At 40.7% G+C, this 11,906-nt stretch overlaps 1 long non-coding RNA gene across 1 annotated transcript in view; it reads right to left on the bottom strand.

Moving 5' to 3' along the window:
- The window catches only part of LOC109316065, a 24,456-nt gene extending 12,998 nt beyond the window's left edge, over positions 1-11,458 (bottom strand). The window contains exons 1-2 of the long non-coding RNA XR_002102660.1: positions 11,311-11,458; positions 4,612-4,728 (exon numbers count right to left, since the gene is read on the bottom strand). This is a non-coding gene — a long non-coding RNA (uncharacterized LOC109316065). The remainder of the gene's footprint in view (positions 1-4,611; positions 4,729-11,310) is intronic.
- Between the last annotated feature and the right edge of the window lie 448 nt (positions 11,459-11,906).

Below are 11,906 nucleotides of genomic sequence, written 5' to 3'. Positions count from 1 at the left end.
GCGGGCTGTGAGGGGCACAAGCAAGGCTGTGGGGGCAGGCCTTTGTGGGCTGGGAGTAAGAGGCACCAACAGGGCTGGACTGGGGTGGGGATGGGATGTGGGTTGGAAGGGAGGAGCCATGCTGAGAAAATGGGGTCATAAAACAAGGTCATGCTGAAGAAATGGTTGGGAAGCACTGCTGTAGGCCCAAACTCTCCTAGAGGCCCCAAAGAGATTTTTAAAAAGCGTGTGGCCTGGATATTTTATTTTATCCCAACCTTCTATTGGTGGTTGCATTTGAAGTGTTAAATCTATTTTGTGAGATCTTTTTAACTTCAGTTTATGGTTTGAAGTGTTGATATCAGCAAACTGTCCTATTAATTATGTATATAGAAACCAAAACTTCATGCAACATAATTATATCAGGACAGAAATACATATCTTGGGATTTATTATACAACCTTCTTTCTTGCTTTATTTAACTTTGTTTAGATAATTGTTCATAACAAAGTAAAAAAAATCCCCATTTGTTTTTTTATACATGTTGCTCTTTATCAGTTGTCTCTGCCATTCTCAGATAAAACATGCTAACTCTTGGCCTAGAGCAGGGGCAGGCAATTATTTTGGGTGGAGAACCACTTACTGAGTTTTAGCAAGCCATCGAGGGCCACATGACAGGTAGCCAGTGGCAGATAAATATTAATTTTCTGAATTTTGGGGGGCCCTGCGGGCCAGATAGAATGGCCTGGTGGGCCGCATCCAGACTGCAGGCCGCATTTTGCCCACCTCTAACCTAGAGCATCCTCAAAGCCTGAGGATACCTCATTCTTGGATAGGAGGCTCAAAAATTGTAAAAATTAATAGGACAAAGCTTCTAGCCTTTTTTGGCCTAGTATGTTTTACTATCAATGCCTTTCTTTCAGAGGCATGACAAGCATGGTTTGCACCTTGGGCAATCCCTGTGTGAGAGCAGAGGGTGGAGCAGGGAGGTGCCATTGAGCTGCAGAGGGGCAAGGTTTCTGAGGGCAGGAAGCAGTGGTGGGCACAAGAGTTTTACCTCATCAGCAGCAACAATTCCTTGCAGTTGAAGATGATTGTCTTCCATGATTGCCTTATCTGTGGGTTCAAAGTTGACTAACAAGGCCAATCTGTGATTGACACGTTTTATTGCAACTCAGGAACATTATGTCCGTGCAGCATGGGTGGCTCTGGATTACTGATTTGTTCTGTGATGTGCTGTTTTTATCACTCCTGGTTTTCCATCTCCTGTTATAATTGTGAGGTACTAAGATCCTGACAGCAGACTCTTCCTCCATTTGGGGCAGTCCTGGGTTGATGTCGATGCTGCATTTTTTCAAGTTGGCCCTAAGGATGTCCTTGAAGCATTTTCTCTGCCCTTCTCTTGACTGTACACCTTGACTAAGCTGGGAGAATAAAACTTGCCTTAGGAGTCCAGAGATGGACATCTGGATGATGTGGCTGGCCCAGCAAAGTTAATGGTGGATGATAACCACCTTGGTGTTGTTTGCTTGTGAAAAGATTCATAGATTCATAGATGCTAGGGTCGGAAGGGACCTCAATAGATCATCGAGTCCGACCCCCTGCATAAGCAGGAAAGAGTGCTGGGCCTACATTACCCCAGCTAGATACACATCCAACCTTCTCTTGAATACCCCCAGGGTAGGGGAGAGCACCACCTCCCTTGGGAGCCCATTCCAGACCTTGGCCACTCGAACTGTGAAGAAGTTCCTCCTAATATCTAATCTAAATCTGCTCTCCTCCAGCTTGTGGCCATTATTTCTTGTAACCCCCGGGGGCGCCTTGGTGAATAAATACTCACCAATTCCCTTCTGTGCCCCCCTGACGAACTTATAGGCAGCCACCAATGATGCTAATGTTGTGCATCAGTCTTCCCACTGGATTCAAAAGATCTTCTGCAGGCTGCATTGATGGTACTTCTCCAGTGATTTGAGGCATCTCTTATATGTTGTCCATGCCTCAGCTCTATACAGTAAGGTAGGGATCATGGCTGCTTGATAAACTATGAGCTTGGTCTTGAATCTGATGTTGCAATCTTCGAACACCCATTTGGCACAAAATGGCTGTACTTGCACCTTTGAAGTGACATTGGATTCCTTTGTAGATGTCAGCCTTCTGCAAGAGATGCCTTCCAACGTATGGAAGATACTCAAAGTTGTCCAGAGTTTCACTGTGAATCTGAATGACCAGTGCTGGGGACTACTGATTAAGAGCTTGCTAATGATGGAGGACCTTAGTCTTCTGAATGTTAAGCGTCAGTCCCATTTTCTCATGTGCATCAGTAAAGACATTGACAATTGCCTGAAGATCTACTTCTGAGTGAGCACATACTATAGCATCATCAGCATACTGGTACTCAATGATTGAGGTCAGGCTAGTTTTGGTTTTGGATCAGAGTCAACTGAAATTAAATAGTTTACTGTCCATTTGGTAGATTAACTCCACTCTGACTAGAAGCTTGTTGGTGTTCCGATGTAGCATCATGGTAAGGAATATTAAGAAGAGTGTTAGAGCAATGCTGTAGCCTTGCTTAACTCCAGTCTTAACCTCCAAGGGATCTGTGATATTTGTTACTGAGAACCACCATGGAGCAGGCGAAGTATGGTAATGAATTTCAGTGGGCATCTGTACCTCAGAAAGATCTTTCACACACAGCACTTCTCAACTAATGGAGTTGAAGGCTTCGTGAGGCCAAAGGAGTACCTATATATAAGCGTGGAAGTTGCTCCAACATGCTGGAACTCCAGCACATCAGATCAGACTTACTTAGTCAAGTCTGCTGGAGTATGACAATTCCCAGACTCCAGCAGCCTCCTGTCTTGTGTATCAGCACTCCCACACATTGAATGAGCTTTAGTTCAAGCACCTCAACTACCATTTTTAAGTGCAGAGATGCTGATACATGAGATGTGGTGGTGCTTTAGAGCCATTGGATATGTATAGAAAAAAGGGGGACCTTAAGTTGAAGCGGTAGGTTTTTAAAAACACCACTTCCCTTTAAACCTCTGTGTCATGTACACACCTGAACTTACCTGCCTCTCCAGCAGCAGGGAGGGGAGGGCAAGCTGCCAGCAAATGGAGTGGCCCTGGGCTTTGGGGGGGAGCTGGTGCTTCCCTCCATGGCAGTGGCGGCCCCCCCACCCAGGTGGCACTTACCCACAGGCACCCGGCTCGGGAGGTCCCAGGGGACACCGCAGCTGCAGAAAAAAGCACCAGGCCCCCACACAGCTCTGACAGGCAGGCAGGTTTCAGGGGGAAAAAAAAGATCAAGCTTGCTGCTGTTCTTGGGCAGAGCCTGCCTTCCCAGGCTGCTGCCAGGCTGCCTGCGCAGGCTTCCTGCAGCGCCTCTGAGCTGCACAGAGCCTGATGCTTTGCTCCACAGCTGTAGGGCTGCAAACTAAAACTCCTTGGAGTTGCAGGAGGAGTTTTAGTTTGCTGCCCTACAGCAAACTAAAAATGAAAGAAAGAAATTTCTAGTGGTTCATCATTAAGTACTTGGAAGGTACTCAGATACTCCACTGATGAGGGCCATATGAGTATGGAGTTTTAGTTCGATGCGCCCCAAGTCATTTAAGACGTATTACACCACCAAATTTGCTACAGCGGCTGGAATTACTGCATAATACACCACTGACACATGCAAACACCAACACCATTAATGCAGTGCAAAAGCATTTAAGTCACTTTAAAGTGTTGTGCACACATACCCCTCATTTCATCTATGCACAGCTATTCTAATTAAAGCACACTCCCCTCCCCACCCCCCCCCCCTCCCTCAAAACACATGTAAAAGTGCCCATGGAGAGATCTGCGTTGTTCCTGGCATTTTTTCCTGCAGCTGGTGAGCAGCGAAGATCATGTTAGTTGTGTCTCTTGATGCCTTGAACCCACACCAAGATTTTAGCAGCACCTCTTCAGCAAGTGGAAGGAGATGGTTCAGGATGATTCTCACAATGATCTTTCCTGTGGTGGATAGCAATGTGATCCGTCCATAATTCTACAAGCTGGCAGAGCTCCAGTCAGTCTTCTTTCTTGAAGATTGTCATGATCATGGCATCCCTGGGGTCATCTGGGATTTCCTTATCATTCCAGTTCCTTAAGATGAAGGCATGGAGCTGTGATGTAAGCTCTTCTCCCCCATGCTTAAAAAGTTCAGCAGGGATTCCATCTGCTCCAGATAACCTGTTGTTCTGCTTAATGTCTTCCCTCACCTTGTCAAAGGTTGAAGGGACTCTGAGATTTTCTCTAACTGGAACTCTGCCAGTTTGCAGCTAACTGCAAAATCCACAGGTTTCTCTGTTAAAATGAGATATCTGCATTTTCCTTGGGTAAAGGGGGAAAGTCACATTTTTCTTCATTTTCCCATGGGAAATGGAAAACCCAAATCCCTGCATATGAGAATGAGAAACTCATAGGTTTGTTTATTTGTTTAAAGAATGCTGACATATTGTGAATAGAATTATTCCACATACACCAAAAAAGGGATGTTACTTTTGAATCAATTAATTACATTTCATAAATTTTCATTTAGAACAAAAATATAACTTGATTATAAAATTCTGTTAAAATTCTCAGGCCTATTTAAGGTATTACCTTTTTCAAAGCAGCAGGAAGTTTTCAGAGGCTGGCTTTGCTATTGTTGCTCAGTAGGGTATATAGTAGCAGCCTGCCACGCAACAGGCTAGCCTTGATGTTCTATCCAGGTTTACTCTGGAAAAGAAAAAACAACCAGAATTAGGATCAGTGACTGGAATCATCCCATTATAACAAAAGTTTTAGCCATAAAAACTAAGGTAGATCCTATTTTCATTTAATGAAATCTACTATTTAGATACTCATATAGAGTATCTGAGCACCTTCCAAGTACTTAATGATGAACCACTAGAAATTTCTTTCTTTCATCCTAGACTATAGAAAGAAGGGTTTTGTTTCCTTGAAAATCCCTGTGTGAAGTTTTCAGAAATTCATAACTTGATACACCTTGTTCATGTGCATATTCCTTGTATTAAGATAATTGTCATGCCAATTTAGCTATACATAACAATGCAACATTTGTTTCAACTCCCAACATCCACCCCCAACAACAGCACAGGATAGCGTGTTTTCATACACAGTGTACACTATGAAGATGAAGGGCATTTGCACACACTCCCTCAAATTCATGTTTAGAGGTAAAGTAAACATGGAAAGCCTACTCCAAATTGGGTTAATTGGGGCACAAGGAGGAGAGATAAATTATAAACACAGAAAAGAGGTGTTATCTCCCAAAATATCTTGCAGCTTTTAATTACTTTTTAATTAATTTAACTCCCCCCCCACGAATATTCAGTTCAGCTTGAACCAAAAATCCATTATCCAGCTCACTCGAGAAGAGGTTCACTTAAGGAAAGAATGCCAAGGCAGCATAATTTTGCTACCCAGCAAATTATACTATAAGGCATATTAGAATGAACACACAAGATGGCATCCACACATAATAAATAAGAGGAGGCATTAAATAGCATATTGGGTGGAAATAAATTATACAGAGCTTGGAAAAGCAACACTGATCCCCATCTTGAAGAGAAATTAAACTGGAAATTATTAGTAAGATTTCTGTAATGAAAGCAGAAAATAGGTATCTTTCAAATTTGCTAGATGCACCAGGGTGCCCTATGCCCATAAACACACATACTTCAGGAACAGCTCAGATTACCAAGCATTTGGCTGAAGGAACAAACAGCAATAGAAACGATTGTAGGGAGGAGGCATGGGTACTTGCCTGAAAGACTGTTGGCACTGTTGGCAGAGCCAATGAGTCTTCAAGGCAAGATGTGTTTCTAAAGTGCTCACTATGCCAAATGGAATATAAAGCTTTGGTTCATCCACTATTGTGCAATTCTACCCTTGTGCTTTAATCAAATTTCCCTGAATGAAAAGGAAAATCTTTTAAAGAAACCCATATTTCCAAAATCTAAATCAAGGTACCACGTGTAGCACTTGTTGGGTGCAGAAACCACTGCATTCAGGCAGGGAGCATGTCTCATTTGGCACTAATCTATGGTTCTAAAACACTGAATACACAGGAAAGGTATTCACGTCTCATACATAAGTAAACCGTGTACTTTTACCAGTAAACTGTAAACTTCTCAGGGAGATTTTGAACAATGAGAAATTCCCCACTCCTTATTCCCCACAGATTAAAACTGAAATGTGCCCTGCCCCAACCTAAATAGACTAGATTAGAGGCTGAAAGACAGGAGAGTATCTGATCAATAATGTCAGTTGGGAAAACAAAAAAAAGAAAACGGTGGAAAGGCAGTAGTGTGTGCAATTGGGCAATTCCCCCCTTCCCTCCCACAAGAAATAATGACCCTTCCCAAAATGGAGTTTTGGGAGAGGGACCCTGATATTTCTTGCACATTTGAGTCAAATTCAGTGAATTGTTTTGACATTTTCCAAAGAATTGTTTTATTTTAGAAAAGCTGAAAGGTTTTATTTCAACATTTGCTTAACAAGCCTTGGCAAAGGTTGAATTTGAAACGTCACTTTTTATTTGAAATTTGAGCTAAATTTAAGAAAGAAAAAGGGGGAAAAGAAAAAAAGGGTGTTAACCTGAAAAATGGAAAAAAACATTTTAATTGAAACAAATTTTTTCAGTTTTTTTCATTTGTGAGAAATCCTGAAAAAAAAATCTATTTCAGTTTGATCTAAACCAACTCCCCCCCATGAATATTCAGTTCAGTTTGAACCAAAAATCCATTATCCAGCTCACTCGAGAAGAGGTTCACTTAAGGAAAGAATGCCAAGGCAGCATAATTTTTATCACAGCAAAATCAAGAAGCTGAAACATCAGATTCATCCAAAACAACTGTGAATTGTTTCATTTTTGCTGGCTGCTGGAAAAATAAAAAACCCTGGCCTAAACTGCTCCTCCGCAGCTCAGTTTGCTGCTGTCTCATGCACACATGTAGACGCTGAGCCTGGGAGTAGTTTACTGAGGCACAAATTACTTCACATTCGCCTGTATTCTTTGCAGGTCTCTAGCCATATGTACCAATGACAAACCATGACAAAGATGTATGGTTGTCCCTCAAATTTCAGAAATGGATAACTGAAATAAAAATGAAAGTTGTATTTTGTTAGCACAATTTTAAAAATATTCCTTAATGTAGACATATATCATTTAAAAGAAGACTCATTTTAACCCAAAATTACCTAGGTTCCTAATACAGTTGGAGGAAGTACACTTTTATTGTAAAAGTTTTGTACATCCAGAAATAAAGAATCAAAGAGGAAGATTATAGAAAAAAGTGTTTACTGCATCAGGAAGGAATTCCACAGAACTAGGATGAATGCATCCCACCACATGAAGAGTCTTCATTTTGTTCATTTCGGTTTTGCCATAATCCACTGCATTCCACACTGGGCATTGGTAGGTTGCTAGGTATGCTTGTTGGTACTTATGTCAGGTTGTGCAAGATATGAAACAAAATTTCTAGGCACCTATACATATGCATTGAGGCTGCTCTGATGTGCTGTAATTACAGTGTGTTGGAGCAGACTCGATTAATTGAGTCGACTCCAGTGTCACATGTCACATGTATCAGTGTCACATGTATCAGTGTCCCCATGCTAAAAATGGCAGCAGGGGCACTTTAACTAAAACTTGTTGAATGAGCTTTAGTTAAAGTGCCCTGCTGCCACTTTTCAGCTGATACATGTAACATTCTGGGCACTTCATCAGAGCAGCTACTTAAAGTGCAGCTGCCTCCCAGAGCACATGGATAAATGCCCTCTTTGTCTCCATAATAGCATCTGCAATATCCCAATCGGTGGATTTTTTTAATCAAAAAAGAAAAAAGACCTTTGAGGAAAGCAAACTATTTAAATTGTTGGCTAACTGGCTGATGGAATTGCAATACAACAATAGATCATGTTGTTAAAGCAAAACAGTAAAAAATAAACAAAAACAGTTCTAAACAAAAGAATGAAAAGAGCAATAATGGAACTGGTGAATTTAAACAAGAAAATATAGAGTGAGGACACTTGTAAAAGATCTTAAGGAACATAATATCAACATTGGCATATAAATTGTGACGATAAAAATATAATAAGGTATGATGTTTTAAATGGATAAGTAGCTTATAAGGAGCCACGTGTGACAGCAAAACAGGGCAATTAACACTTGCCTATGACTACCTAGAATAGGGTGAAGTGTTTTGGAAGTGTTTTATGATCTGATGAAGCTCAGATTAATATACTGTACTTTTCCAGAAAGGTTTAAGAATGGTGGAAGAAAGGAGAGTGCTCAACAAAAACAAAACAATGTAGTGACTAGTATGTGCCAGGATAATAGAATAGTTTCCAAGTATTGGACAATGTATTTTGTAAAGTCACTGGTGCGTTATGATTCATTAATGGAACAGAAGAAAGAATATTATCATAAAAACATCTCCATTGTGAGGTGTAAATGATGTAACAATATCTTGAAACTTGGAATGTAGGGCACAAGTCACACAAAGAAAGAGTATGAAGGATGCACCAAGAAGCCAGTCTGTGTGCACATCTGGAATGCTATCTGCAGTTGCTACAATTCAGTAAATAATGGTCCAAATGAAGAGCCAGTTTAAGTTTAGACACACGGAGTCTTTTCATGTTATTATCTAAGCCATAATACACAGTACAGAGAAAACACCCATCCAAACATATGCTTTGATTATATTTGGGTTCAGCCATTGGTGCCTGGCAATCCATGCAGCTGCAACAGTGCAAATTTTGATTATTGGAAAAGAAAATATAATTTATATTTGTCAATCTTATCTCACTTGAAATGAGACTTTACCATATATAGCTGCTATATAGCTGCTGGTGCTGTATTAAAATTGAGAAGTTAAAGCTGAAGTTCATTAAACTATCCATACCACATATACATGTAAGCAGGTGGTTGCATGATTTGGACTAGATTAAAGTTCTTTGGGCCACAAAAAGTGTTTTCCTCTCTGTACAGCACAAAAAATATTAATTCACTTCCTCTACAAATTCCTAGAGAGGAAACAAAGGTTGATTGTGTGTCTTCTGTACATATATTTCTTAGCACAACAGAACTCTAATCCAAGTCAGAGCTTCTAAGTACAAGAGGTGCATACAACTGTATATGAGATCTTTCATAAGGAAAGGGGAAAGTAATGTCATTTAAATCTTTTGAAGATGATTTTAAAAAATGGTAATATTGCAAATTAAATGGCAAAACTGATTTTAAGCTACATATACAGGATTTAAGGCCCCGTTCTGCAAACTCTTACACATGTGCTTAGCTTAAAATCGGTTTTGCTATATACATATCACTGGTGCTGTATATGTATGATTTGATTAAATCAATCGAAATACCAATCAAAATGAATTCATGTATATTGTGATGAAGTGAATATACATCTGCTTCTTACTAGTAATAGATCAGTAGTTGATTTTAAAAAATGAATAAAAGCATGTAAATGTGTGGAAAGATAAAAATGCAAAAAAGGCCTCAAAACAAACAAAAAAACCTAAAAAATTCATATGTGGTAAAGAAAGAAATACATTACATAAATGCTTTCTAAGATATATTTCCTTAAAACAACACCACTCTATAAAATGAACTCTGCCCGATGTAACAGATCTATCAAACGGGTAGCTTTTGTGCTGGAAGGTTCTACCTTTAACAGATTTCTATCTTCATGTAAAAGAGGAATTGATATTCAGCCCTCTTTCTGAAATGATATTAAGATTCAGATGCTGAGCATGGCAATTGACTGAGAAGGTTCGCTGTATTCCAAGTAGCTCACTGCACCTGTTCACAATCGATTGCCTCATTATCATTTTGCACAGCAGGAGACAACATGGCTAAATTCTGCTGAGAAGAACACTGAAAAATCACTGGGTTTATTAATGCCCCTTGCATTTGCAGTCTAATGTGCTGTTTCACGGAAGTTGGGGAGCTTTATTTCTCTGTACTAGATGGTACAGCTTTGGAGCAGAAGATATGTAAGCTGCAGATACAGCTGGCAGTAATACGGTACACACGATGCAACAGGGAAATAAAAAGCCAAGCTCATAATAATTTTTTTTTTTCAGATGGGCAGACCTGACAGAGTGAAATGATAGAATATCATGTGTGAAGAGGAAGAAAGGAGGCATGGCACATTGTATGGGAAAAACCACCACTATATTTTTCATATTCAGAAAAATTAAAGAGGCCTAGAACAACAGTATTTTAATTGTTTCTAGCCAGCTGGACTACATGCTGCAATGTAGAGTACTTTAGTTCAGGCTCCACAGCTTAGACCATATCTACACTAAGGACCAGTCAGCAGCCACCATAGGTGACTGGTAGGAGGGGTAAGGAGGGGGGGCACGTGTCCCTTTAACGAGGCCGTTTCCCACCACCAACACTGCCAGACATTTTGTGGGTGCTCCCCAGCCCCATCCCTGCCACTGATGTCACCAGCGGCTTCTGTGGGTGCTTGCCAGCCCCGTCCCCATCACCACCACTTGCGCTTCTGCAGGTACTCAGCAACCCCGTCTCTGCCATCAACGCTGACACCAGCTTCTACAGGTGCCCCCCCAGACTTAGGAGGCACCAGTCACACCACAAGGAAGCTGCCAAAGTCCATATACACTCAGGTGGCTGCTGGCACATCTGCTTTGCTCCACTTCATCACTTATGCTGGCACAGCATGAAATGCACCCTAAGAAGGCACAAATCCTGATGGGATCTCAAGAACTGACAGAAGACATGTCTACACACATCTTCTTCCAGCTGGCAACAGGCCTTCTGTTGGGCTGAGAGGTGTTGTTACTATGCCAGCAGAAGGAAGGGGTTCTCCTGCTGTAGCTCAGCAAGGGTGTGGATACCGTTTTGGTTGTTCCCCTGGCAAAACTGAAGTATAAACCAAGCCTTAGTTCCTCAATTTCCAGGCAAACAAAGGCTAGAAGCACTGCAAAGAAAGCCTGCTCAATTGCTTCTGGGCTGCCAAAAGAGCCCTCCAATGTTCAAAAAGATTTTCTTATAGTTAATAGAGGTAGTAATTTTGAGCCATGTCCAGCTGTTGTCATTGTTAGTAAAGTTGTTGCAACCTAAAGTGGAAAATGCAAAAGGCACTGAACAATTATTCAAGTATATAACCACTGCAGATTTATGCCAGCTTTTGCAACCTCTCTTACATTTCTTTTGACAGTCAATCTTGCCAGCAAAGTTTCGTATACAAGATATTTGCAGAAAGTAAATAATTTGCAAATAGCCATTTAAATTTATGATCACATGAACACACGCACCTGAAGCAATCTTGATTGGCAACCATTAACTCTGAGAGCAGAACCTCTAACATGTGACCAAGATGACCAATCATACATTATGAATGGCAAATGATGAACAGCAAATGCTTGGTGCAATAGTTGTGCCATAGAGTTTGCAAGTGATGTATAGACTGGAATATATTTAGATAAATTATGCTTAAAATCATTCTGAATGACAAATTTATACAATTGTGAGGCAGCCCACAGATAATTTGTAAATATGCAACTTTTTTTTTTACCTAGATCTATCCATCTCAAACCAGTTCTGCTGTTCCTCTTAACCACTTGCTGCTTTCTCACACTTCCTCTCCAGGACCATCTCTTCATTGCTCCTGAAAACAGCCAGTTTGCTGAAGCTCCTCCCTTTCTAATGGCAAGCCATATGGACCAGCCACAACTCAACATATTATTATTGTCTTACCGGCCCTGAACATAGAGAACAATAGTATAAGGGATAAATCCAGGTTCTCTCATTATAACAGCTGCCTAGCAGCGTTTAGAAAATCATCTTTCATCTTGAGAAGATACCTGGAAAGTTAATACTTAGACCTATCCTGTTCCATTTTCTTTCAATT

The sequence above is a fragment of the Crocodylus porosus genome, unplaced genomic scaffold (genome assembly GCF_001723895.1).
Source record: "Crocodylus porosus isolate Cpor-Errol unplaced genomic scaffold, CroPor_comp1, whole genome shotgun sequence".
In the NCBI taxonomy this organism is placed as follows: domain Eukaryota; kingdom Metazoa; phylum Chordata; order Crocodylia; family Crocodylidae; genus Crocodylus; species Crocodylus porosus.
This window is presented reverse-complemented; position numbering and strand designations above follow the sequence as displayed.